Source organism: Manis javanica, chromosome 7, assembly GCF_040802235.1.
Source record: "Manis javanica isolate MJ-LG chromosome 7, MJ_LKY, whole genome shotgun sequence".
Taxonomy (NCBI): domain Eukaryota; kingdom Metazoa; phylum Chordata; class Mammalia; order Pholidota; family Manidae; genus Manis; species Manis javanica.
In genome coordinates this window covers 107,627,995-107,654,880 of record NC_133162.1, presented here as the reverse complement: position 1 = coordinate 107,654,880, position 26,886 = coordinate 107,627,995, and the positions used below count along the sequence as shown (strand labels likewise).

The 26,886-nt window shown below is 41.2% G+C and overlaps 1 long non-coding RNA gene across 3 annotated transcripts in view; it reads left to right on the top strand.

Annotated features, from left to right (window-relative positions):
- Nucleotides 1-1,030: 1,030 nt before the first annotated feature.
- LOC140850477 (uncharacterized) overlaps nt 1,031-26,886 on the top strand; it is a 73,868-nt gene continuing 48,012 nt past the window's right edge. For all 3 annotated transcript variants that reach the window (XR_012133373.1, XR_012133372.1, XR_012133374.1), the window contains exon 1: nt 1,031-1,171. This is a non-coding gene — a long non-coding RNA (uncharacterized lncRNA). The remainder of the gene's footprint in view (nt 1,172-26,886) is intronic.

The window sequence follows — 26,886 nt, the reverse complement described above, 5'->3', positions numbered from 1 at the left end:
GCAATAAAGCTGCTATCATCTGGATGATCTAATCTAAAACATAGGGCAAATAATAGTCCTTGACATATTTTAAACATTCTTGTAGAAAATCCAGCCCACAAACAATCCAAATGAGACCCTTCTCCGAGTCACTTCCTAGACCTGGCAGGGAAGGTACAGAGGTGGTGAAAGGTCGATATGGGACAAAGATAAATTGTGCCTGAGGATACTGATCAGTTGAATAAAAATTAGAAAAGTCAATTACATATACTTAAGACTTATTTGTTTGTTTATATGTATTTGGCTATTGTGTTCTCAGGTAACAGGGGAAATCAAAGGGAATGTCAACACACATCTTCTCTTTGTGTGAACTTGGAAAAGTCATTTGACTTCTTTGGGCTTCAGTTTCTTCAATGATTAATTCTACCCACCTTATACTGTGGTTAATTACTAATGAACATATTTTCCTTAGTAGAGTGATTGCCATTTATTAGGTACTAAATAAATATTACCAACTAGTCTAAGTTTCAAGTTGAACTACCTGCTTCTTTCTAGAAATTAAACTCTATATTTCTAGAAATTAAACTCTATATATACAACTTTAGTATTTAAGAAGCTCCCAGTGAGGCAGACAGGAAAAAATATGATGGGTTCTTGGGTGAATCTTTTCCAGCGTGCCTCTGGCATGGCTCACAAGCTCCCAGGCTCTGCTGGAATGTGACCTTAGCCACCACCAGCTGGACTGAGCTGAGAGTCTTGTCACTGAATTAATGCACTTGCCTTGGCATTTATATTGAGCTGAGGGTTGATGAGTTCCCAAATATGAATCACCATGACTTTTTCTGAGGGAGGTACTTGGCATATTCACAACAGCGCTATAGAATGTTCTTTCCAAAGTACAGCTGCCTACAGATTCTGCAACAGCCTCATTACCTAAGCCATGACCACCTCCCACCAAGTCAGTCTCAGCAGCGTAAACTCAGGGTGGAGGTCAGGTTTGTCAAGCTGCCTTTAATGTCCTCATGCTGCGGTCCCTGGGACATAATGAACATTATGCTTGTGCAAACCCAAGAGGTTTGATCTTGCAAGTTCTTGGTTTTCCACTCACCACATAGTCCTCCACCTCCTGGAGTTTACAAAGATACCATCAAGGATACCATCTACCAAAGAGTGAGCTGTGGCCACATGCAGGGTAAGTAACGCTTTCTGATCCTGCCACCCAAGAGAGAGGGTTTCAGAAACCCAGGAAGAACCAGCCATGGGCCAATCTTCCCTGTTTGTTCCAGGAAGATCTAATAGGCCAGGAGGGAAGTGTTGTTTCCAGATCCTGTTGGGGAAATCAAAAAGACCACAGGGGTAAAAGTAAAACTTAGAGTTTTGGTGTCCTTTTTATATATCTAATGCATAAAACAGCATCTTATGCCATAGTTTCTATATTAAGGAATTCATGCATTATGGCCTTGAAAGTGTTAAAGTACTAAAATAACACATACATTAAAAACAGATGCCACACATTCAGAAGTTTTTTATAATAGTCACAGAAATTATCTTCTCTACTGAACATGTTTCTAACTAAATTTGTCAAAATAAGATTATAGGTGATATGTAGATTTAGCCTATCTAGAAGCACAATTTTTTTCATAACTTGAGTACATTGTATATGGGTGACTTATAACCAATGAACTTTTTATTTGTTACTTCAGAATTTCCACTTAAAAATAAGTTTTAGTGTCCTAAGAAGTTTTTAAAAACACTTTAATTTCATTGTCAAAAAACTGATTTCTTATTAGGGTTAAAATAGGTTTTGGTATAACTTGATAGCATATATATGTATAGGGACAATATGTATATGTACATATGGATGATGTTGCATTCAGTTAGCGTTAGGATACAAGTCAGAATGCCCATCTTCCTGTGTATGTTATTATATCACATATAAATAGTCATTGAAGAATTGACATAGGTATGCATGTTCTAGAAAGTAAAGAATAGAGAAGAATGAAGGAAATACTGTCATTCTCTTCTATGTTCTCTTGAAATGCACCACACTGAAAGGTGTCTCATTGGAAAATTCTGTATCTGTACATAAGGTATAAAGGAAGGCTTCACTTACCCATTTCAGGAACCTCACAGTACAGTATGTCTGGGTCTCTTATTTCACATATGCAATCTAATCTCATCCTCTGGAAGTTTAATTGGTGAGAAAAGACATTTTCCTTTTCTTGTCCCCAATCATCTGATGCAGTGTTTACTTAGCTGCTTAGTTAAACTCCCCTTAAAGACTGAATGGAAAAATGTTCTTTCTCAGAAATTGTTCCTTCAGACAATCTGGGGTCCTCAAATGTGCCATGTACTGTGCCCTTTAGGGACTCTTTTATTTAAGCCTTACAACAATACTACAAGGAAAATATTATGCCCATTTTAAGGATGAAGAAACTGAGCTTAGAAATGCTAAGTAGTATATTCAAGTTTTCACATCTAGAGATGAATCTGGAATTAAACTTAAATCTGTCTGAATCATTGTTCTTATCTATGATTAAATGTGACTGATGAAAAGTAAAGGTAGAATTTCAGGGCAGATGTGTCTTCATGAATGCATACAAGGCTCCTTGCAGTTTTTGTGACAATATGGAGGGGGAGGAAGGAGAAAGAAAGGACTGTGGATGGAGCCTGGTCCTCCCAGTGCCACTGTGGCCCAGCAGGAAACATTCCAGCCAAGATTTACCTTCTCTTGGATGTTAAATTGAGCAGGTAGAATGCCTCCTGACAAAGAGGTCCATGCTTTAAGTTCCTGGAACCTGAGAATATATTATGCTACATGGCAAAAGAGAATTAAGGTAGCACATGGAATTAACACTGCTAATCAGTCACCCTTAAAAATAAGGATATCGGCTACTATCCCAGACTATCGTAGTAGGCCCAGTGTTGTCACAGATCCTTTAAAATGGAAGAAGGAGACAAAAGAGAGAGAACCAGGGAGATGGTAATGTGAGTAGGCCTGGGACCAATGTTGCTGGTTTTAAAGGTAGAAGAGTCCCAAGACTGCTGGCCGTTCTAGAAGCTGGAATAGACTGGGGAGCAGATCCTCCCTGGGGCCTCCAGAAGAACGCAGACACCTTGATTTTTGCCCACTGAGACCCATTTCAGACTTCTGACCTCCAGAACTGGAAGAAAATAAGCATGTGTTGTTTTAAGACACTATGTGTGTGGTAATTTGTTACCTTAGCAATACCATAGCAATAGGAGATGAATACTCATATTAACAGGTGTCTTAGAAGCTTTGGAATATGTATCTGACTGTAGTGATCAGAGCTGCACCTCCCCTCCTAGCATTTGCACAGAGGCATTCATCCCTGCGTCACCTCACCACACCCGTGTGGGCACATTATGACCAGAATCAGCTCTGTCATGAGCTTAGTACAGAAGCTATTTTTGGTTGATAGGAATTGTGTCTTTAGGTATGAAAATAATTAAAGGCAACTATTAGTCATTTTATTCTAAACTCCTCCCTAAATTTTTTGTCAAACTAGGCAATGCCCAAAAGTCACAGTGTCATTGGGGAGAGTTAGGACAGTATGTTTTTGTCTGTGACTGTACTGCATGTTCACAGTTACAGTCTTGAGTGCTGAAGGTGGGCCTGATTCTTCCACTTCTCTGTTATACCAAAGATGACCAGGAGGAGTACATGTACGTGGGCAGTGTACAGGAGTGTACATGTGTATGTGGAGGCAGGGGAAGGAATTTGATGTGAATTTGATAGGGTCATGATTTAGAAAGCAAAATTCAAATACATACTAATTTCCAAAACCAAAAAATTAAGAGGCAAGACACGGTATCTTCTGCCATTTATCATTTTTCCACTAGATGGAAGCATAGTGTCAGATAAAAGAAAATCTGGTTCCTCACCTTCGGCTTCTCCTGCAGTTGGTAAAGGTCCTTTGTCGCTGTTTCAGAAGAGGAAAGTCAGCCAGGTGAAGACAGCCAACTTAGAGGGGCAGAGCTAACTTAGACTGATTCCAGGGCAGTAGAGTCCTGGGAAGAACATGTACTCCGTGAGTCTCAGTGCTCATAATTCCTAGCTGTGAAATCCTGCCAACTTACTTAAGTCTCTCAGGGCCTCCATTTCCACATTTATAAAATGGATGTGGGTATTAATATCTTCCTTATAGGATTATTATGAAGATAAAATAATCTTAGTAAGATAGTTAAAAATCTTAGGACATAATAGGCAGTCAATTACTATTAGTTCTTTATCTCCCCCGTCTAAGGGAAAAAATAAATAAGTAGAATTTAGATTATGGACCTTCAACTCATATAATATCCAGGTATTGTTGTGATAAAATGAAGGGCCGCAAAAAGTAAGGAGAGATGCTCCAGTTTGGCTAAAACTTTCCAAAAAGCAGTGCCACAGCCTTCTCCTCGTGCTGTCAAATGCAGTTGCTCTCTCCCATCTCCCCACAGCAGCTGACGTTCACCTCCTATGAGAAGGGATGTCAGCTCTCCCTGAGGTCTGCAATGCTACTAACACTTCCTGTTTGCCGTGCCTGCAGCAGGTGGGCCGTAGTTTGTGTATGCAGAAGGATGTTGCCGAAATAGCAGAATTTAATGCTGTAGTGATTTGAATGGTGACTCCCAAAAGACATGTCCACCTGGATGGAACCTGGGAGCATGACTCTCTTTAGAAACAGGGTCTTTGTGGATGTAATTAAGTTAAGGGACCCTGAGATGGAACATCCTTGATGATCCAGGGAGGCCCTAAATTCAACGACTATGTGTCTTTAAAAAGAAAGAGGTAGATTTGAGACAGAGAGAAGGAGGCCATGTTAGGCAGAAGAACAGATACGAGTGGGATGGAGAGAGAATAAGGCCAGTAAAGAGTTAACCATATGAAACTAGAGAGCCAGAAAAGATTCACAGAGTTAATGAGTTAATCATTGAAGCTCCAAAGGCCAGGAGTAACTTGGAATATCCAGATAAAGACAATTATCCCAGCACAGCCCATATCTTCATTGTGTCAATTACATCATGCCATTGTAAGATTTACTTTACCTCCTAATAGGCCCAGCTTATTCCTTAATTTAACCTATATGCTGTTTTTTTCCCTCCTTCAACCCCCAATCAAGTAATTTGCAACCTGGGAAGGGAGACAAGCATCATGATTAATTTTCCAAACAAGCTCAGATATAAACAGCATAGTAAAAACAGGAAAGATTTCATCTTAAAGCTAAGACTGCATTTTAAAACCCAGGAAGTTAGGAAGTAAGATTCTTAACATATTCTTTATCAAACAGACAGTCAGCCAGCCCACGTTGGGGCAGGGCAAGAGGTTTTGATTGATATGTTCCTAGAGGGAAGCTGCTATCCTGGGGAGGAACTGAATCAGTTAATTCCTTGTGTTAAATTAATTTTGCAGAGTATCCTGGGAGGACTGATAATGGAAAAGAAGAGACAGTAATGTCTCTCATCAAAGATAAACATCTTGAGACCACTTGACAAGCCCACACCCCTAGCCCTTTGTCACATTCCTGAAAAATCTTTAAAAGGTGGAACCCCCAACTTTTCAGTGTGATTCCTCTCTGAGGTTGCTCACACTTTTTCTCAACCTTTCAGGCCCTTTTCTCTGAGGTCGCCCATACCGTCTCCCTCTTTAGGTGCATAACTTTAAATAAAACTTTTACTCTGCTTCACTACTGTGCCTCTGCCCTTCTAGTCTTTGTTGCAGTGGGAATGAGAACCGAGAAAAATAAACAACCACAACTGCCCCCCTAACAGCCATGTGAGATGGAGACAGAGGTTGGGGTGATACAGCCACAAACCAAGGAATGGCTGGGCCACCAGAGGCTGCAGAGGCAGGGAAAGAATCTCCCCTGGAGTCTTCAGAGGGAGCTTGACTGTGCTGACAATTTGATCTCAGACTGCTGCTCTCCATGTCTGTGACACAATACATTTCTGTTGCCTTAAGTCACTAAGTTTGTGGTAGTTACTAGGAACCTAATACAGATTTATTTCCAGAAAATCCCTGTTCCCAAATATATTTCTGTTGTTGCTAGAAATTCCATCATCAGCCAATTTATTCCTTTGTTTCAATTGCAGCCTCTTAAAATAAAATATATAAGGTCCCTTAGGCAAGGTAATATATTTCAAAGAATGAATTTTTCACATTATATACTCTGCAAATGGATGGCTTGGATCTGCAGAAAGCAACTGGATGCTTGGAAGGAAGTGATTTTAAAGAGGTGAAGGGAATTGGTTCTAAAAGACCTGCTTGACTTGCAAAGCTGTTTGTCTGGCATTGGGCTCGGTGGTTCCACTTTATTTCAATGGTTCTCAATGAAAGAAGCCAAGATTTGGAGAAATATCAACCAGTATTGCCATCTAAGAAGATCCTACTCTGGACTAATTTCACTATGCTCCAGGGCAAAGATAAGGCATCCAGGAGGCATCCATGGCCGATGGAAATTGCCCTCAGAACTTGCACTTTCTCCTCCCAGACCAGGATGCAGGTGCCCAGAATCCCTTAAGTCCTTGCCCAAATGGCCCCCAAACCCCTTTCCAAGGCCCACGCAACTTTCATCTTTAGTCTGTTCTACCTGAAGTGTATCATACCATCAGAGAGCATGCTCCTAGGCCCAGGGTGGTGATTGTGAGGGGCCCTTCCCAGCCCAGCATGGAGCCAGAGGTGGAGAGGAGATGCTCTCTGGGGCCTCAGGCCTGTCTCTTTTGGCATTACTGCATTCTGGCCAAGGAATTTGGTCATTCTAAATTCAAACATGGTTTTCTTGTTTTTTATAAAGATATATCTGTAAAGGTAGAAGGATTGAACATATTTTATTAAAAAGTTTGTTAGCTTGGTTTAAAAATTCAGTATTTAGGCAAATGGAATGTGGACCTGCAGTTGTTCCTTTCCCCGGTCCCAGCAAAAGCTAGGGCTGGCCCGGACTCTGAGATGGGTGGCACTTCTGGAGCACTCTGCGAAGGTGGAGTAGAGAGCCAACCACAGTCCATAAAAGGCAGGGCATAAAAATAGAATCACAGCACTAGAAGCACTGGAAAGAGAAAAATAAACAAACTTGGAAAGGAATTGGTAATAAAACCTAAGAATTGTACTAAGCGTGTAAATGACTACATGGTGGAAAGCAGATACAGGCTCCCTGTCTCCCAGCTATGTGACTTGAGAAAAGACACTTAAAAGTGTTTGAACTGCAGTTTCTTCAAATATAAAATTGGGATGGTTAAACCTATGCCGAAGAGCTGTAATGAGAATTCAGAAAGAGCAAACTAAAGTCATTGCTATAAGAGAGGATACATGCTGAGAGACATCTAAATCGTGACTCTGATAATTGTGACCCCTGACAGCTTTTCTCCTGATGTTACTGGGGCTTAACAGGATGAGACTGGGCATGGAGTAGGCACTGGAATGGATACCTGGTTCAGAACATCAGATGTCTCAGGAAATGAGGGAAACTCTGCTACCCCGAATTGAGTTTTGCATAGATACATGCGTATGTTGGTGAAAACATAAGTTTCCTAAAACAACATTGTAAAAGGGATTGCTTCTCTGGTCCTCTCATTTGAGGCCCCAGAATCATAAATATAAGCCTGAACTGTGATTTTCAGTTTGGGTTTGCTCAGACCAGGTATCTCTCTGACATGATTCAGGGTGAGTTATTATTATTTTTTTAAATAATAGGGCACTTTATGAGAAAATAGATGGGCTATTTTGAAGTGAAAACTATTTGTAGTTGATTAAAAAGTAATTTGAGAATACTTACCTATAGTAAACTGGGAGTTACGAATGGTACACTCTTAAATTTCATTCTCTGCCAGCGTCTGGTGAATCCTTGGTCAGCTGGGAAATCTGACGGAACAGCTTTTGTTTTGGTTTAGCTCTGAGTTCCTTGATTCTTTCTGTGAGCAGAACTTGTCAGTCTCCTCTGTGGGCTGCATCCTTTGGGGCCCTTCCCAGGTAGTGGGATGATTGCTTCCTTGTGTCACAATCTTAACTGTAATTGCAGTGATTTATTTCCTCTCTATGGCTAAAACCACTGAAAGACTTTAAATAAAAAAAAGCATTTACAAGGTGTTACTAATGGGGACACTTCCTCCACTATGGACTGCAAAAAAGCCATCCACTTGCTGTGGGCTATTCAGTGGCCAGGAATGAACGGCCCCTCTCTCTCCTTTTCTGGGTCAATGACCTGTGTTTTGTCTTGGTCTCATGATCGCTCTGTGTTCTGCCCACTCGACTCCATGTTGTGCTTAAAGCTGCAGACTTAGGATCCATGACATTTCTTTTTTCTTTTGGTATTTAAAGAGGAACTTTCCGGTTTGATCATCACTATATATTGATTTCCATTAACCATAAATGAAAAAATAAATAAAAATAATATCATTTTATTGGCTGTATAGCACCAGTGAACATTATCCATGGCTACCACAGTCGAATTTTATTATTTTTACTATTTTTTACCCAGTGGGCATTTGGCTGCTGAAGCACTAAACTAGCATGTGGTGAGGAAAAAAGAAGAGAATGGCCAGTGGTACATCACCAGACAAGAATACTTAGTTAGAGATCACCAACCTCCATTCTAATGTTTAGGAACCATCCAGTAAGATCTTTCTTGGGAGCTTATCAATAGCTTGACTAAAGATATTGATGAATGTGGGAAAGCTGAAAGAGGTAGCCAGTACATGAGAAGTCAGAAGCAGGAGACAAAAATATGTTTATATGAGAACGATGAGTGGAAACCACCAGTGTTGAATGTAGGATCGGTACCTGTAAATTCCCACACTGAAGTTGGACAACCTGCCCTCCAGGTGCATGATGGGGAGATGTGTCCTAACAGCTGGGCCACGACAGAGGCTCAGTCTCCACATCAGCAGTAGAAGCTGCTATGCCCTTCAAAGCACTTTACACTCCAGCCTTTACCTTCCTGTCTAGCCTCACATCTAATGACATTTTCTTCCAAACCACTCCCTTCACACAGGTATAGCTCAATATAAGGAAGAATTTTCTAACAGCTGTCCAAAAATAGAATGAACTTTCTCTAGCAGCAATAAGACCCCCCAACAATAACAGGGGTTCCAGCTGAGGCTTAATAACCTTTTGTAAGGTAATTGGAAGAGGATTGAAGCAGTGTAACTATGAAAATAGATTTTGGAATAAAAAAGTTCAAAGACTCTCTCTAAATAGATGCATTATTTTGATCAGAGGGATGGTTTCTGGAACTGGTCAGCCTGGTTTACAACGCAGGCCTGCCATTTACCAGCTGTGTGACCTTCGCATGTCATTAAAGCTCTCCTGGCCTCAATTATCTCACTTATAAAATGTGATATCCAAGTAGTATTCTCAGTCTGTGTGAGGATTAAGCAAGTCAACATACAAAAACTCTTAGAACATTTTCTAGTACATAGCACACATTTAATTATGTAATAATTGTTACTGTTATTCAAATACTTAAGCCTGTTTTCTCCTGGTAAATAAAGATAATATTTACCTTATAGATTACCTTTGAAAAGGGAATGAAAGATTCACATAATGCTTAACATACTAAACAGCTATGATTATTAGTTTGATTAAATATTTTGTACTATATAACATCTAACATTTCTATAAACCTGAAATTCTGTGAATAAATGACTCAGCAATGTCCAGATAGAGTAATTTTCCCACCATACCCTGGAGGCAGATGCCCATAATTTGCATATGGAAACAAAACATTCCACCATCCTATCCAATATAATGCTTAATGATTTTAGAGGGAGAGGAAAGACGAGGATGAGGAGGGTGGGAAGGAAAGAAAGAAAGAAAGAAAGAAATGAAAACTTGAACATTATAGGTCCTACTCCATGGAACAATATGGCTAATTGGATACCAAAAGAGAGACTTAAAAAAAAAACCTGCGGGACCCCGGTGCTAGGGAGGCAGGGCGGCGGGACTGGTGAGCGGGTGCCTGGGACCAGCGCCTGAGGACAAAGAATATCGAGCGTTCCTTCCCTGCAGGACCGGTGGGTGGGTGCTTTTTGGAAGCCTTGAAAGGACAGGGACCCTGGTGCTAGGGAGACAGGGCAGCAGGACCAGTGAGCGGGTGCCTGGGACCGGCACCTGAGGACAAAAAAAAAAAAAAAAAAAAAATCGCGTGTTTTTTCCTTTTTTTTTCCTTTCTGTTCCCTCTCTCATTGTTGCTGTTGTTGTTTTGGTTTGGAGAGTGCTTTTTGGAAGTCTTAAAGGGGCAGGACAGGTCACTTAGACCAGAGGCAGGAAATCTGGGGATCTCTGGGCACTCTAACCCCCTGGGCAGCAGGGAGCACAGAGGCCCCTTACAGAAATAAATAGCCTCCCGGCCGCTCCCCCTCCAACGGGGCTCCACCATTTTGGAGGAACAGCCCCAGCCAGGCCAAGCCCACAGCAACAGCAGAGATAAACCCCAAAGCAACTGGGCAGGAAGCAGAAGCCCTGTCTGCGCACAGCTGCCAAGCACAAGCCACTAGAGGTTGCTATTCTCCCAGGAAAAGGCCACAAACCAACAAGAAGGGAAGCTCTTCCAGCAGTCACTTGTACCAGCTCTGCAAACTATCTCTATCACCATGAAAAGGCAAAACTACAGGCAGACAAAGATCACAGAGACAACAACTGAGAGGGAGACAGACCTAACTAGTCCTCCTGAAAAAGAATTCAAAATAAAAATCATGAACATGCTGACAGAGATGCAGAGAAAAATGCAAGAGCAATGGGATGAGATGCAGAGAAAAATGCAAGAGCAGTGGGATGAGATGCAGAGAAAAATGCAAGAGCAGTGGGATGAAGTCCGGAAGGAGATCACAGATGTCAGGAGGGATATCACAGAAGTGAAACAATCCCTGGAAGGATTTATAAGCAGAATGGATAAGATGCAAGAGGCCATTGAAGGAATAGAAGCCAGAGAACAGGAACGTATAGAAGCTGACATAGAGAGAGATAAAAGGATCTCCAGGAATGAAACAACACTAAGAGAAATATGTGACCAATACAAAAGGAATAATATTCGTATTATAGGGATACCAGAAGAGGAAGAAAGAGGAAAAGGGATAGAAAGTCTCTTTGAAGAAATAATTGCTGAAAACTTCCCCAGAATGGGGGAGGAAATAATCGAACAGACCATGGAATTATACAGAACTCCCAACAGAAAGGATCCAAGGAGGACAACACCAAGACACATAGTAATTAAAATGGCAAGGATCAAGGACAAGGAAAGAGTTTTAAAGGCAGCTAGAGAGAAAAAGGTCACCTATAAAGGAAAACCCATCAGGCTAACATCAGACTTCTCGACAGAAACCCTACAGGCCAGAAGAGAATGGCATGATATACTTAATGCAATGAAACAGAAGGGCCTTGAACCAAGGATACTGTATCCAGCACGACTATCATTTAAATATGATGGTGGGATTAAACAATTCCCAGACAAGCAAAAGCTGAGGGAATTTGCTTCCCACAAACCACCTCTACAGGGCATCCTACGGGGACTGCTCTAGATGGGAGCACCCCTAAAAAGAGCACAGAACAAAACACACAACATATGAAGAATGGAGGAGGAGGAATAAGAAGGGAGAGAAGAAAAGAATCTCCAGACAGTGTATATAACAGCTCAGTAAGCGAGCTAAGTTAGGCAGTAAGATACTAAAGAAGCTAACCTTGAACCTTTGGTAACCACGAATCTAAAGCCTGCAATGGCAATAAGTACATATCTCTCAATAGTCACCCTAAATGTAAATGGACTTAATGCACCAATCAAAAGACATAGAGTAATAGAATGGATAAAAAAGCAAGACCCATCTATATGCTGCTTACAAGAAACTCACCTTAAACCCAAAGATAAGCATAGACTAAAAGTCAAGGGATGGAAAAACATATTTCAGGCAAACAACAGTGAGAAGAAAGCAGGGGTTGCAGTACTAATATCAGACAAAATAGACTTCAAAACAAAGAAAGTAACAAGAGATAAAGAAGGATACTACATAATGATAAAGGGCTCAGTCCAACAAGAGGATATAACCATTCTAAATATATATGCACCCAATACAGGAGCACCAGCATATGTGAAGCAAATAATAACAGAACTAAATAGGGAAATAGACTGCAATGCATTCATTGTAGGAGACTTCAACACACCACTCACCCCAAAGGATAGATCCACTGGGCAGAAAATAAGTAAAGACAAACAGGCACTGAACAGCACACTAGAACAGATGGACCTAATAGGCATCTATAGAACTCTACATCCAAAAGCAACAGGATATACATTCTTCTCAAGTGCACATGGAACATTCTCCAGAATAGACCACATACTAGGCCACAAAAAGAGCCTCAGTAAATTCCAAAATATTGAAATTCTACCAACCAATTTTTCAGACCACAAAGGTATGAAAGTAGAAATAAATTCTACAAAGAAAACAAAAAGGCTCACAAACACATGGAGGCTTAACAACATGCTACTAAATAATCAATGGATCAATGAACAAATCAAAATAGAGATCAAGGAATATATAGAAACAAATGACAACAACAACACTAAGCCCCAACTTCTGTGGGATGCAGCGAAAGCAGTCTTAAGAGGAAAGTATATAGCAATCCAGGCACACTTGAAGAAGGAAGAACAATCCCAAATGAATAGTCTAACATCACAATTATTAAAACTGGAAAAAGAAGAACAAATGAGGCCTAAAGTCAGCAGAAGGAGGGACATAATAAAGATCAGAGAAGAAATAAACAAAATTGAGAAGAATAAAACAATAGCAAAAATCAACGAAACCAAGAGCTGGTTCTTTGAGAAAATAAACAAAATGAATAAGCCTCTAGCCAAACTTATTAAGAGAAAAAGAGAATCAGCACAAATCAACAGCATCAGAAATGAGAAAGGAATAATCACGACAGACTCCACAGAAATACAAAGAATTATTAAAGACTACTATGAAAACCTATATGCCAACAAGCTGGAAAACCTAGAAGAAATGGACAACTTCCTAGAAAAATACAACCTCCCAAGACTGACCAAGGAAGAAACACAAAAGTTAAACAAACCAATTACGAGCAAAGAAATTGAAACAGTAATCAAAAAACTACTCAAGAACAAAACCCCGGGGCCGGACGGATTTACCTCGGAATTTTATCAGACACACAGAGAAGACATAATACCCATTCTCTTTAAAGTGTTCCACAAAATAGAAGAAGAGGAAATACTCCCAAACTCATTCTATGAGGCCAACATCACCCTAATACCAAAACCAGGCAAAGACCCCACCAAAAAAGAAAATTACAGACCAATATCCCTGATGAATGCAGATGCAAAAATACTCAATGAAATATTAGCAAACAGAATTCAACAGTGTATCAAAAGGATCATACACCATGACCAAGTGGGGTTCATTCCAGGGATGCAAGGATGTTACAACATTCGAAAATCCATCAACATCATCCACCACATCAACAAAAAGAAAGACAAAAACCACATGATCATCTCCATAGATGCTGAAAAAGCATTTGACAAAATTCAACATCCATTCATGATAAAAACTCTCAGCAAAATGGGAATAGAGGGCAAGTACCTCAACATAATAAAGACCATATATCATAAACCCACAGCCAGCATTATACTGAACAGCGAGAAGCTGAAAGCATTTCCTCTGAGATCGGGAACCAGACAGGGATGCCCACTCTCCCCACTGTTATTTAACATAGTACTGGAGGTCCTAGCCACGGCAATCAGACAAAACAAAGAAATACAAGGAATCCAGATTGGTAAAGAAGAAGTTAAACTGTCACTATTTGCACATGATATGATACTGTACATAAAAAACCCTAAAGACTCCACTCCAAAACTACTAGAACTGATATCGGAATACAGCAAAGTTGCAGGATACAAAATTAACACACAGAAATCTGTAGCTTTCCTATACACTAACAACGAATCAATAGAAAGAGAAATCAGGAAAACAATTCCATTCACCATTGCATCAAAAAGAATAAAATACCTAGGAATAAACCTAACCAAAGAAGTGAAAGACTTATACTCTGAAAACTACAAGTCACTCTTAAGAGAAATTAAAGGGGACACTAATAAATGGAAACTCATCCCATGCTCATGGCTAGGAAGAATTAATATCGTCAAAATGGCCATCCTGACCAAAGCAATATACAGATTTGATGCAATCCCTCTCAAATTACCAGCAACATTCTTCAATGAATTGGAACAAATAATTCAAAAATTCACATGGAAACACCAAAGACCCCGAATAGCCAAAGCAATCCTGAAAAAGAAGAATAAAGTAGGGGGGATCTCACTCCCCAACTTCAAGCTCTACTACAAAGCCATAGTAATCAAGACAATTTGGTACTGGCACAAGAATAGAGCCACAGACCAGTGGAACAGATTAGAGACCCCAGAAATTAACCCAAACATATATGGTCAATTAATATTTGATAAAGGAGCCATGGACATACAATGGCAAAATGACAGTCTCTTCAACAGATGGTGCTGGCAAAACTGGACAGCTACATGTAGGAGAATGAAACTGGACCATTGTCTAACCCCATATACAAAGGTAAACTCAAAATGGATCAAAGACCTCAATGTAAGTCATGAAACCATTAAACTCTTGGAAAAAAACATAGGCAAAAACCTCTTAGACATAAACATGAGTGACCTCTTCTTGAACATATCTCCCCGGGCAAGGAAAACAACAGCAAAAATGAGCAAGTGGGACTACATTAAGCTGAAAAGCTTCTGTACAGCGAAAGACACCATCAATAGAACAAAAAGGAACCCTACAGTATGGGAGAATATATTTGAAAATGACAGATCCGATAAAGGCTTGACGTCCAGAATATATAAAGAGCTCACACGCCTCAACAAACAAAAAACAAATAACTCAATTAAAAAATGGGCAGAGGAACTGAACAGACAGTTCTCCAAAAAAGAAATACAGATGGCCAAGAGACACATGAAAAGATGCTCCACATCGCTAATTATCAGAGAAATGCAAATTAAAACTACAATGAGGTATCACATCACACCAGTAAGGATAGCTGCCATCCAAAAGACAAACAACAACAAATGTTGGCGAGGCTGTGGAGAAAGGGGAACCCTCCTACACTGTTGGTGGGAATGTAAATTAGTTCAACCATTGTGGAAAGCAGTATGGAGGTGCATCAAAATGCTTAAAACAGACCTACCATTTGACCCAGGAATTCCACTCCTAGGAATTTACCCTAAGAACGCAGCAATCAAGTTTGAGAAAGACAGATGCACCCCTATGTTTATCGCAGCACTATTTACAATAGCCAAGAATTGGAAGCAACCTAAATGTCCATCGGTAGATGAATGGATAAAGATGTGGTACATATACACAATGGAATACTACTCAGCCATAAGAAGTGGAAAAATCCAACCATTTGCAGCAACATGGATGGAGCTGGAGAGTATTATGCTCAGTGAAATAAGCCAAGCGGAGAAAGAGAAATACCAAATGATTTCACTCATCTGAGGAGTATAGGAACAAAGGAAAAACTGAAGGAACAAAACAGCAGTGGAATTACAGAACAAAACAGCAGTGGAATTACAGAACCCAAAAATGGACTAACAGGTACCAAAGGGAAAGGAACTGGGGAGGATGGGTGGGCAGGGAGGGATAAGGGCGGGGAAGAAGAAGGGGGGTATTAAGATTAGCATGCATGGGGGGGAGGGAGAAAGGGGAGGGTGGGCTGCACAACACAGAGAGGACAAGTAGTGACTCTACAACATTTTGCTAAGCTGATGGACAGTAACCGTAATGTGGTTGTTAGGGGGGACCTGATATAGGGGAGAGCATAGTAAACATAGTATTCTTCATGTAAGTGTAGATTAAAAATTAAAAAAGAAAAAAAAAAAAAAAGAAAGAAAGAAAGAAAAGGGGGATTACTCCTTAACAGGATAAAACTATTGGTAAATCAAAGATCAATGCATGCTTTAAATATCCTTAATGTTGATCACTTAAAGGGTGTCAGATGATCAGCTATGGAGGTACTCTTTTCTGATAATATTCCTTTCTCTTAATTAAAAAAAAAAAAAAAAAAGCAGTTACTGTGTGCTGACCTCCAATGAGTTCTGCACAGTGGTATAGAGGGCATGTCAAAGTGTGGGCAAAGGGTCTGTTTGTTTCTATGCAGAAGATCAAGGCCTAGCTTGGATACCCAGAAAATGAACTAAGATACGATATGAGGAGGAGCTTCCGGCATCAGCACTCTCTGGAGGACTTGTGCCGGGGGCTGATCATCAAAAAGCCTCCACAGGGATCCGGACGATGCTGCGGTTGTGGCTGCATCCAGCCCACCGTCTCCTGGACTTGCCATAGGAATGAGGAGGGAGATGTCTAGGCTGGCATGTGCATGCAGTGAGACAACGAATTTGACCGGATCTGTACTGTTGGAACTCAACCAGGAGTTGGGAGGGGTGCAAGTTGTAGCACTCCAAAATCTCATGACTATAGACTATCTATGGTTAAAAGAACATATGGGATGTGAACAGATCCCAAAAATGGGCTGCTTTAATTTGTCTGATGGTTCAAGTACAGTTGGACAATATCCATCATATCATAGATAAATTTTCACAAATGCCTAGGGTGCCTAAATGGTTTTCTTGGCTTCACTGGAGATGGATGGTAATTATAGATTTGCTTTGTTTATGTCACCGTATTCCTATTATGTTAATATGTGTGTGCAAATTAGTTAGTAGTTTAAAACCTATACATACTTAAGGTACTATACAAGAAGATATGTCAAAGAAATAATCAATCCTCCCATGTTTCCTTCATATGCTACATCTATAGCTTTTCTTCTTCCTTCCTAATTACAACCCTTAAATAGAATTCGTGCCTCATATCGAATTTACCGAGTATCATAATTCCTCCAGGTGGTAAAGATACCTCGAGACAAGTGCTGGGCATAGAAGCCACAGGGCATAAATCTGCAAAGAAGTAAAAAGCTAACCTTTGCAAACAATATGGCTTCTCTCTCACTTACCAACTTTACATTTCCCTGTATGGCCCCGGAAGATGACTGGTTAGCCAGAGACGGGTAAGATTCCTCAAGGGAGGAACAACCTAAGACAGGCACAGTCACAGGGGGGCCATCAGGTGAGAATTTGGGGATCAACAGAGGTGAGGCTCAGAACCTCACCCCCCCTGCTTTGAGAGAAATCTTCTGCATCCGTGGATGTCTTGCTGCCCTTGTCTAGCCTGGATTAATACTTAGTCCATAGGCACACACCTGATAATCTGATCATCTACATTTGCCTTCTTACAGCACTAAACTATGTTTTCTACCTTTATCTTGCATCTACCTACCACTTCAGCATTTTATTAAAAATAAAAATAATAATAATAATAGGAGAAATGTGGGATCAACATATAAATCAAGTACAAAAATCAAACAAATATTCATATTTGACCTGATTGTTTATAGGTCATAATGCATGAGCAAAACCGAAAGTTTCTGTGATGAATGCCCTTGTACTGTTCACCATGTAAGAATTTATTCACTATGTAAGAATTCGTTCACCATGTAAGAACTTGTTTGTTATGCTTCAGAAGATTGGAGACTGACGAGAATTAGGCTTGAGATGGATTAATGATTGTACATTGAGCGTTGTCCCCCCTATACTGAATTTTATTGTTGTTAACAACCATTTGATCAATAAATATGAGAGATGCCCTCTCAAAAAAAAAAAAACCTGCTCTGGCATCATAATCTTTCTGATATGCAATGTATTTGTTATTCCTCATTATCACTGCATATTTCTATTGTTATTTGATTTGAAAAATATGCATTTTTCAAATGAAAGTTGAGATCAATTTCCTTCATTTTTCAACTATATTCTAAAAGCTGTAATTCCTTCTCAGTCTAATCACCTACGCTGACCTGTCAGAATCAAGACTCATGTGAATTGTGCTTCTCTGTGAATAATATTTTTAAGAGAAGGTTTTTTGACTTTGTGAATTTAAAGATATTTCTAATAAGCATCTTTTAAATTCTTTCTTCTTTTCTGGTGTTAAAATGTTACAACAGAGAAACCTATTCTCACAGTTTCCAAGTTCCTATGAATTGGAACTGAAGTCTCTCTACAACCAGTTTTATTTTAGTTTTCTAATTGAACACTTCACTTGTACCTCTGTGTAGTAAGTGTGAACTTGTGTGCAAGCGCTGGGCCCCACAGAAGACACAAAGGGAGTGTAAGATCTTATCCCAGATTTATAGGTTAATATGCTATAGTTGGGGTGAAGGAAACAGAAGGAAGTAAGAGGTATGTCTACAAAATAGTTAAGCAATAGCACCAGAAGTTGGCTGTTTACAAAGTTGGCTGTGGTTTCTCTGGAAAGATGGGGGAAGTTATCATTCTTAAGAGGGGCTGCTCCAGGGCAAGTGCAAATGCTAGGTCCTGATGTCTGTGCTCTGAGACAATGCACAGAATAACCTCACAGAGCCTCCATTTCCTCATCTACAGAATAAGCTTAATGATGCTTCCCTCTCTTGGCTGTTGTAAGAACTAAAGATAATGTAGGGACAGTACCTAGCATATGAAAATAGCCAGTTAACTGTGAGCTTGTTACCTTTATTCTTAGCATGCAGTGTGGCTGGGGTTTGGATTCAGAGACGCAAGGATTTGATTGGAAGAAGAGTAAACAGCAGGAGCAGAGGTTTTTGCTGATAGTGGTGAGAATTAGAAAAATTTGGAAAAAAATATGAGCAGCCCAGAAGGGAGGACATTGAACCAAAACTAGTACTTTTTAAAATACAACATCAACAGGAGTGGATTTATTTTCTTTAGCTTGAAGCTTATATAACTGAGTACCTTCAGAAGTATTTTCATACAAAATCAGCTCATAATGTTTATTTCAAATGAGGAAATAAATCACAACATATTAAAAATGTTAAAGGCCTCCTGATTCCAAAAACATTGCAAATTTAGGAAAATAGCATAACATGACTTAATCAAAGAGGACATGTACCACTAAACTGGATTGAACTGTATTCTCAACTAAAATTCCTATTACATGGCTCCAGAATATTCTCACTACTCCATCACTTCCTGACAAAAGGGGGTGAGTCAACAAGGGTAAGCTAAAGTGGAAAGACATGGCAGGTTTAATTGAGTTGGGCTAAAATATCCTACTTTTGCTAGGTTTACAATAACATGTGACCATATGACCATGATGCTGGCTCCCCTACCAGTAAGTAGCACCCAGGCTCATTAACTTTGTGTCAGATTCATCTCTGCAATAAGGACAATCGGAGAACCACTGGAGTGAGTCGTCAGGACTATTGTTTAGGGAGATTTACGTAGGGCTCTCAAAGCTAGAAAAGCAACTAAAGATGGAGAGAACAAAGCTTAGAAGTCAGAAAGTTGAGACATCAAAGGTAGTATTAGCACTTATGAGATGATTGACTAGATATGGACAATAACAGTGAGAAGGGACCCCAAGTGACAGGAATGTTAGTCTCGGATGGCTAAGAGAAAATACACTGAGAGACTTTGGCAAGGAAACAGCTACTGACTGTAAGCAAGTCTGTACACTGGACACTGCCTGGGGACTTCAGGAGTAAGCATATCCAGTGGTTGGTTAGGAAGGAAAATGCCCCCTTTCCAGCCTGATTGAGTGCCTCAAACATGGAAATAGGATGAATAGTTATTCCAATGCTTATGCTGGTTAGAAATCAGGAAGTGATTGGGGTCCTCCTGTGGCAGCACTGTCACCAGGGGCTGGGGATACCCAACCTCACCTAGACCCAGGTTTCGGGAGATCCCAAAGGAAAATAGTCCATAGCAAATAGGCAGATTATTCTTGGTTATTTTGGGGATTCTGCAAGTCCTTGAATAGGAATCATCGTATATAGTCTAGGTCACCATGTACAGTACCACATCCCTTCTGCTCAGGCTAGAAGCCTGCTCCTTAAATGTAATCCTGAATCCCAGTTCCCACTATGACAGAGGAAAGGTGAGTGTTTGCCTGGAGTGCCTGTGCTGAGCTAGCTGGCTTGTGCAGGAGCCTGGTCACCAGCCCCACCTGGTTCTCAGGTGAGAGGAGGAGGAAGCATCCAAATTAAGGGAAGTAGCTGGCAAAACCCATACCACTCCAGCATGAAAAGGAGAAGCAGGAAGGGGACCACATCCATACTCTGCCTTCAGTAGGCAAGTGGACGATCTTCCTTGACACTGATGGACCTAGAGGATGATTCTAAATTTTTGGCAGCAAATTTACTTTCTCATTTAATCATCACATTCAGTAACAGGCAAGCAGTGTGATTGTAATTTTCAGATGACCTGCAAGACTCCCTATTTACTTTATCCCAGACTGTCGCTATAAAGGCAGCACCACATCAATAATGACAGTGGGCAACAGAGTATTTTAAGTGGTTTAACGATATTACCTCCTTTAATCATCCCCACAAGCCCATAAGGTCGTGCTGTTATTATCCCTGCCATTGCACAGGTGACGCAGCTTCGGCACAGTGGAGTCAGGTAGCTTGTCTGTGGCCACACAGCTTTTAAGAGGTGAGACTGGGATTTGAATGAAAGCAGTTGGGTTCTAGACATACGATATTCCCCACGTACTGTTCTGCCTCTCCGAGATTTCAAACTATGGCTTCTGACTCTACAGCCATCCTCTGTCAGCTCCCTCCACGACTCTGACCTGCATCCACAACCAGGTCTCTCTTACAGAAGGACAGAGGATAAACCTGTCCCAAGTGCCAAGAGAAGTGGATGAGGAAGAAGCACTTGCAGGAAAGCCAATCAGTCCATTTTTGGAAATACAAAATGTAGTTTCATGAATGTCCCTGAGGAAAAGGAGCCTTTAAGAATTTGTCCTAGAACTGTAGATTTGAGTCAGCAGCAGGAGATACCGGAGCCACAAGACAGGATCTGCTGGTGTATAATTATGTAATTAAAATAATGATACCTTAGAGTTGTTTAGTACTTTATAACTTCAAAACAGGTTTGCATGTATTATTACATTTAATCACCTGTAATATTTTAAAATTTAAGTAATACTAACTCTGCTGCATATTGCAAAAATGTTTGAATGTGTTTCTATTCCAGAGATAAAAGAACAAGATGACAGTGGAGGGTGAGGAGAGTGGCATTTGTTGAACTCATGCTGTGTGCCAAGAAATGTGCAAGACATTTATGCCATTATCTCATATAATCCAACAAGAAATTTGTGTGAGCAAAAATCACATCCTAACTTTACAGATAAGAAAACAAAGCCTCGGAGAATTTATGTAACTTACCCAAGAACACACCTGGCAAGTTTTCGGGCCAAGTTCTCCCGGGCCTGTCCAACTGCAGAGATCATTCTGCCGTGCAACACTGTAGCTTGCTTCTTTTGCAAAGTCCTTCCACATGTAAGAGGTCCTTATATGTCATCCAACAGATGACCCTTCATCGCATTTGTTTATGAAGTTCTGCTTGTTCTGGACACATATCACTTACACATTCATACAGAAGGAATAGAAAGAAGTTAAGGAAGTCTGTGTCACCAGACTTCCATTCTGCTTCAAGCCCAGTCCATCTGGATGCAGTTACCTTCCATATGAACAGCTTTTGCTCTAGAATCAACTATCACTACTGCTATTTCTTACCTGCTAGGAATTGGCTAGTTAACAGATTTGATCTGCCTCCTCTCTCTCTCTTGTATTCTTTACTACTTGTCTCCCAGGACTTCTGTTGACCTTTAGAACTCATCAGTCTTGACCTTCACACCTGCTGTGTCTCCTGTAAACTCAGTTCCCAGCTGATGAAGCCTGATTATTGACCACTTTTGCTGAGAGGTTTATGGGTCAGGAAAGCCATTCAAACAAGCATGACATCATACTAGATGCAGATAAAAAAAAGTCTACCATGCCACTGTGTGTGTGGGATTCAGTCCTCCCTGGGCTAGACTCTTTTCTGGACAGGCTCTAGGACACATGTTCAAAGCTACTTTTCAAGCATCTGGAACAAGGGGTCCTGGATAGGAGTAGTAGGGTGTAGTGGTTAAGACTGACTGATTTGGGGGAATCTCATATTTGGATCCTGCTCCCATTCCTTACTCACCTTGTAAGTTTGGACAGTATGTTTCAAGATATTTGAGACTCAGATTCCTCACTTGTAACACTGAAGGAATAATACCTCAGGATTGTTACATGAATTAATGAATGTGAAACATGTTACCTATGTAGCACTGAATGAGGCTGCACCTATTATTACCAAATACTTTCATCACTAAGGGTTACAGGCACAAGTGTTTTGAAGATTGATTACCCTGTTCAAAATGTTACTGTGGTTGCCTAGGGAGCTAAGTGGTATCCAGACTTGCTGCACATTAGAATCAACTGGGGAGGTTGTCAGAATTCTGATGTCCACCACATCCTAGTTTAGTCAGGATATCTGGATGTGGGAAGGAAGCATATCAAGTTGTCAGAGATCCCCAGGTGATTCCAACATGCAGCCAAGTTCAGTAGTGACTGATACAGATTTGCTGTCTGTTCTCCAGCTCCTGTTTCAAGGACCAGTGTCTCCCCACATTCACCTCCCATGACCCACCAGGAAAGGGCAGTGGCCCTGGTCCCCTGTCCTGGTCCGCTTTCCTTCCCTTTGTACATGCACCCTGTCACCAGAAACTTTGCCGAGCCCTTCTTCAGTACTATGGTAAAGGCAGAACAATGACTATGATGCAGAGTGCAAGTGGGGAGGCTGTGAAGGCCACAAGTTCAGCAAAATAGGGGATGAGGACTTGAGGCCTTTGGGGTTCCAAAAGGATAAGAGCAGTTTCTCATGTCCCTCAGTCCCTCTCTGGATTCAAGCCCTTCTAATGCCTCCAGGATAATTTCACTCCCATTTTGCTCCTACTAATGAGCTCGTATAAAATTCTTCCTAGGAAATTGCTGAGCTTTTCAACCAGAGCTTACAAACAATGCCCCTTGTCAAAGGAATTAATGAATAGGGGAGATTAAAGGTGCCAGAGAGGGTATTCTTGTGGGGACATCAAAGATAAACAAAGCTGACACTAATGAAAAGGGTTAAGGACAGATTTTAATGTTAATCAGTAACATACTATTGCAAAGGGAAAAGAGTCCAGCATGAGCTGAACTCAGCTTTAACCACACAGAGGTTGCTTGGTATTTTAATGGAGGATGAGGGAATAGGGAGGGCTGAGCCCGGGCTCAGATGAGTCAGGAAGTGAAGAATGACAAAAACCCAGCAGCAGGTTGGTCCATGGGAGACCCACGTGGGTTTGCTAACTGGCGCCTATCCAGGAAAGGCTCCTCCCCTCCCCCAGAGCCTGGAAGGCAGGGGCCCTGTCCTCAGGTATTTGCTGGAAGAGGCAGTAATTCTTTTTTTCAATAAAGTGTCTTTTCGGAGACAGCTACTCTTCGGGGTGGGTGTTGGATGAGCTTTTGTTCTTGAGCCGTTGCAAACTATTATTAGTGTTTTGCCCAAGTCTTTACAGTGTTTTGTATGAGGGGGAGGCCTCCGGGAGAGGAGGCCTCCAGGAGAGGAGGCCTCCCAGGTGCCTGGCTGGAGTTTGGTCAAGGGAGAGGGTCTCTGTCACGGCAGAGGATGGTGAGTGCTGTTGACAGTCGCTTCCCCTCGGTGTCAGCAGGTGCCTGTCTGCCGTTCTGAAGGGCTGAGGGGAAACCTGCAGGCAGCGTGTGCTGTGTAACATGGCAAAGCAGGCCGCCTAGCCCTGGCTCAAAACAAACGAGGTCCTCGTGCCTGACGTCGGGACCTGCTCTTGTTTAGCCCTGACTCAGCCCCCTTGTTCTTCTCCATACTCCTGTCTTCTTTGTACCAAACCTGTGGATCTACCTGGCCTCTTTACTGTTTTACAGAGAACATGCCTCAAAGAAAGTGGCAGGTGGTTAAGGAAACCCCCGCATGCCTGGTGGTCCTGGCCTTCAGCCCACTTGTCAAAATCCAGCAGGCCCCAGGGCCACGGAAGCTGCACTGTTGCCCTGGCAGCGTAACTAGGCCAACCCTTCCTGGAATCCAGTTCTCTGAGAGCATTATTTTAGGATGCTGCAGAAAAGGATGAACCTGAGCCAGGTCATAAACCACCACTGCATAGCCAGATGGGAAATTCTATCACTTCGCTGTTCCTTAATATGCTGCAGTCCGGTCAGCGCAGGGACCGTTCTGAAACGGTGGCAGGATGGTGCGGGGTGTATTTGCTTGGACTAGACGCTGGGCGGCGCTGCAGCGCTGTCACTCACTAGTTGAGCGACTGGTTTGCCTCTCTGTGCGTCAGCTTCCAATCTGTAAAATGGGATAATGAATTGGGGATGATTGTATGAGTGGTATGTATAAAGTACTTAAAACAGTTTCTGACATATTATAAGGACTTTTTAAGTATTTGCCATGATTATCTCAAGTTTCTGGTAACCTTCCAGTAGTCTACCCCTTGACAATTTATACTGTGGATTACAGATTTTTTTGTAATTTCTTTTTAACTGTGACTCAGACTCACTTCTGTCTTGTGACTTGTCTCCTTATCTGTATTCTTATTTCTTCCCTTATTTCTTCCCATCCACCCAAATTACATAATTCCCATGTTTTGTTCATGGCCATCTTTCTCTTAATCTCTATGCTTTCCCTTCAAACAGGCTTGCTTTCTTCCTGTAGCTGCTTCTCCCGTGACAAGCTGCATGTCTCAAAGTCTCTGTTCCTGCCCTCAGATGGGGCTTGAGATCCAGGCTTTTGTTTAGACTTTGGGTACTGACTCAGTGGTTGATGAGCTTTGGCATAAGAAAGATTTTGTGCTATGCTAAATAAATAGTATAGTTAGCAAGTCACTTAATTTCTCCAAGTCTTAGTTTTTCTTCTAATAAATAGGGAGTCATAAAAGTAATAATTTTCTACTTCATAGAATAATTGTAAGCATTAGATGGGTATTGCATGTCAAATGCTTGGCAGAGTGCCTGGTACATAGGTGTCCAAAGCCCAGCAGACTCCTGCCACTTCTCACAAAAACCATCTCCTCTTATAAATTCCTTACTACTGTTAGTGGTAATTTCCTGTTTTTAGTTGCCTGTTTTCATGGGCTGAGTCATCCTGGACTCTTTCTCTCTCACTCCCCATTTGATGGGTCATCAGATGTGACCTTGGCTTTTCAGGTTCTTGCTAATATCTATGCCCCTCTCCATTTTTATTGTTACTGCCCTATATCTTGTTTAGTCCAATACAGTATTCTGCTAAATAATCTCTCAGATTTTGGAGCCCCACTATCTTTACTGGGATCATCAGTTTCTAGTGGCAAAATCAGTATCACAGATGATATTAAAGGCCTGGACAGGATATGTGTGTGTGTGTGTGTGTGTGTGTGTGTGTGTGTGTGTGTGTGTGTGTTTAAAAACTTAAGTATGGCAAAAGCCCTATATATTTTTTGGCTTTTCATTCTATTTGTTTGGTGTCTAGAGACTTTGTTGAATTGGTAACCTCAGTTAACCCTGTTAATGCCAATCCTTTGATGGTAGAGTGAGCAGAATTGTCCAAAAGCTACCCTGACAGTTAGCTGGAACTTGAGACTTCCATTAAAAACCCAGCTTCCCAAGTGTCCTCCTCCCCTGACAGAGAATACTGCAGCTTCTCTTGGGTGCCATGGTCTCCAATTTTCTCTCTGCCTTCCCCAAACACTTCTGTAAATAACTGGCATCTCAAAGTCAGACTCCATGTAACTGTACACTCACCCACTGTGATGTTTAATTTTGTGCCATCTTGACTGGGCCAAGGGTACCCAGATTAAACATTATTTCTGGGTGTACCTGTGTGAGTGTTTCTGGATGAGGTTAGCAATGGAATCTGTGGACTCCAATCTCATAAAACAGACCCCCTCCCCATTGTGGGTGGGTATCACCCAATCTGTCGAGGGCCAAAATAGAGCAAGAAGGCAAAGAAAAGAGGAATCCACCCTTTTTTGCTTCCTGCCTGCCTATTTGAGATAGGGCATCTGTCTTCTGCCCTCAGACCATCAGCTGCCCTGGTTCTCAGGCCTTTGGACTTGGACTTGAATCATACCACTGACTTTTCTGGGTCTGCAGCTTTCATACAGCAGATTATGAGACTCTTCAGCCTTCATAATCTCATGAGACAATTCCTCATAATAAATCTCTTCCTATATATACATGTATATTGTCGGTGGTTCTTCTCTGGAGAACCCTCATACAGGCACCCATGGACTAAGTTCCCTATAAGATTATCCTATAAGAAGTGCGCATGACAAGGAATACTAGACTGTCACCTGCTGCCCTGACCCCAGCACATTTCTCTATGTGATAAAGGAGAACATGGGCCCCTATGACTTCCTTTTCCTTGCTTATCTTTGGCTTCTTTAAGTTTCCTTAATAAAGCGTGTTCTGTAACTCATACCACATGAACTTGTGAGCTTCACAGCAAACCCTAGTGCAGTACAGATGGAAACCCTGAAGTGATTTCCTTGGCTCAACAACCCGTTAGACTGTCATGTGAAGCTCATTATAATCTGGTGACCAACTTTTCAGTTTTTTCTTCCATTAATCCTTCAAGTTAGTCTGGTATGTACATGGAGGTGCTTACCATTCTGAATCACAACTGTCATTTGCTGCCTCTGCCCCTAGTAAGTTCTCATCCCACTCCCACTTCCTCCTCTGGAAATCCTACCCACCTTCACCATGTTTTAAAGGCTACCTGTAAAAACTTCCCTTAGAGGCCAGTTCAGGTAAGTCCTCTTCCCTTAGATGTTTTCTTTGAGACCATGCTAAGACACATAACACACAATACCTTAGGTTGTAAATATTTGGACACACTTTTTGTATCCTCTTCTGCTTTAGAAATAAGACTGCTGTTACTTATCATTGTATGTCCCATAGCACACATTGCTTTG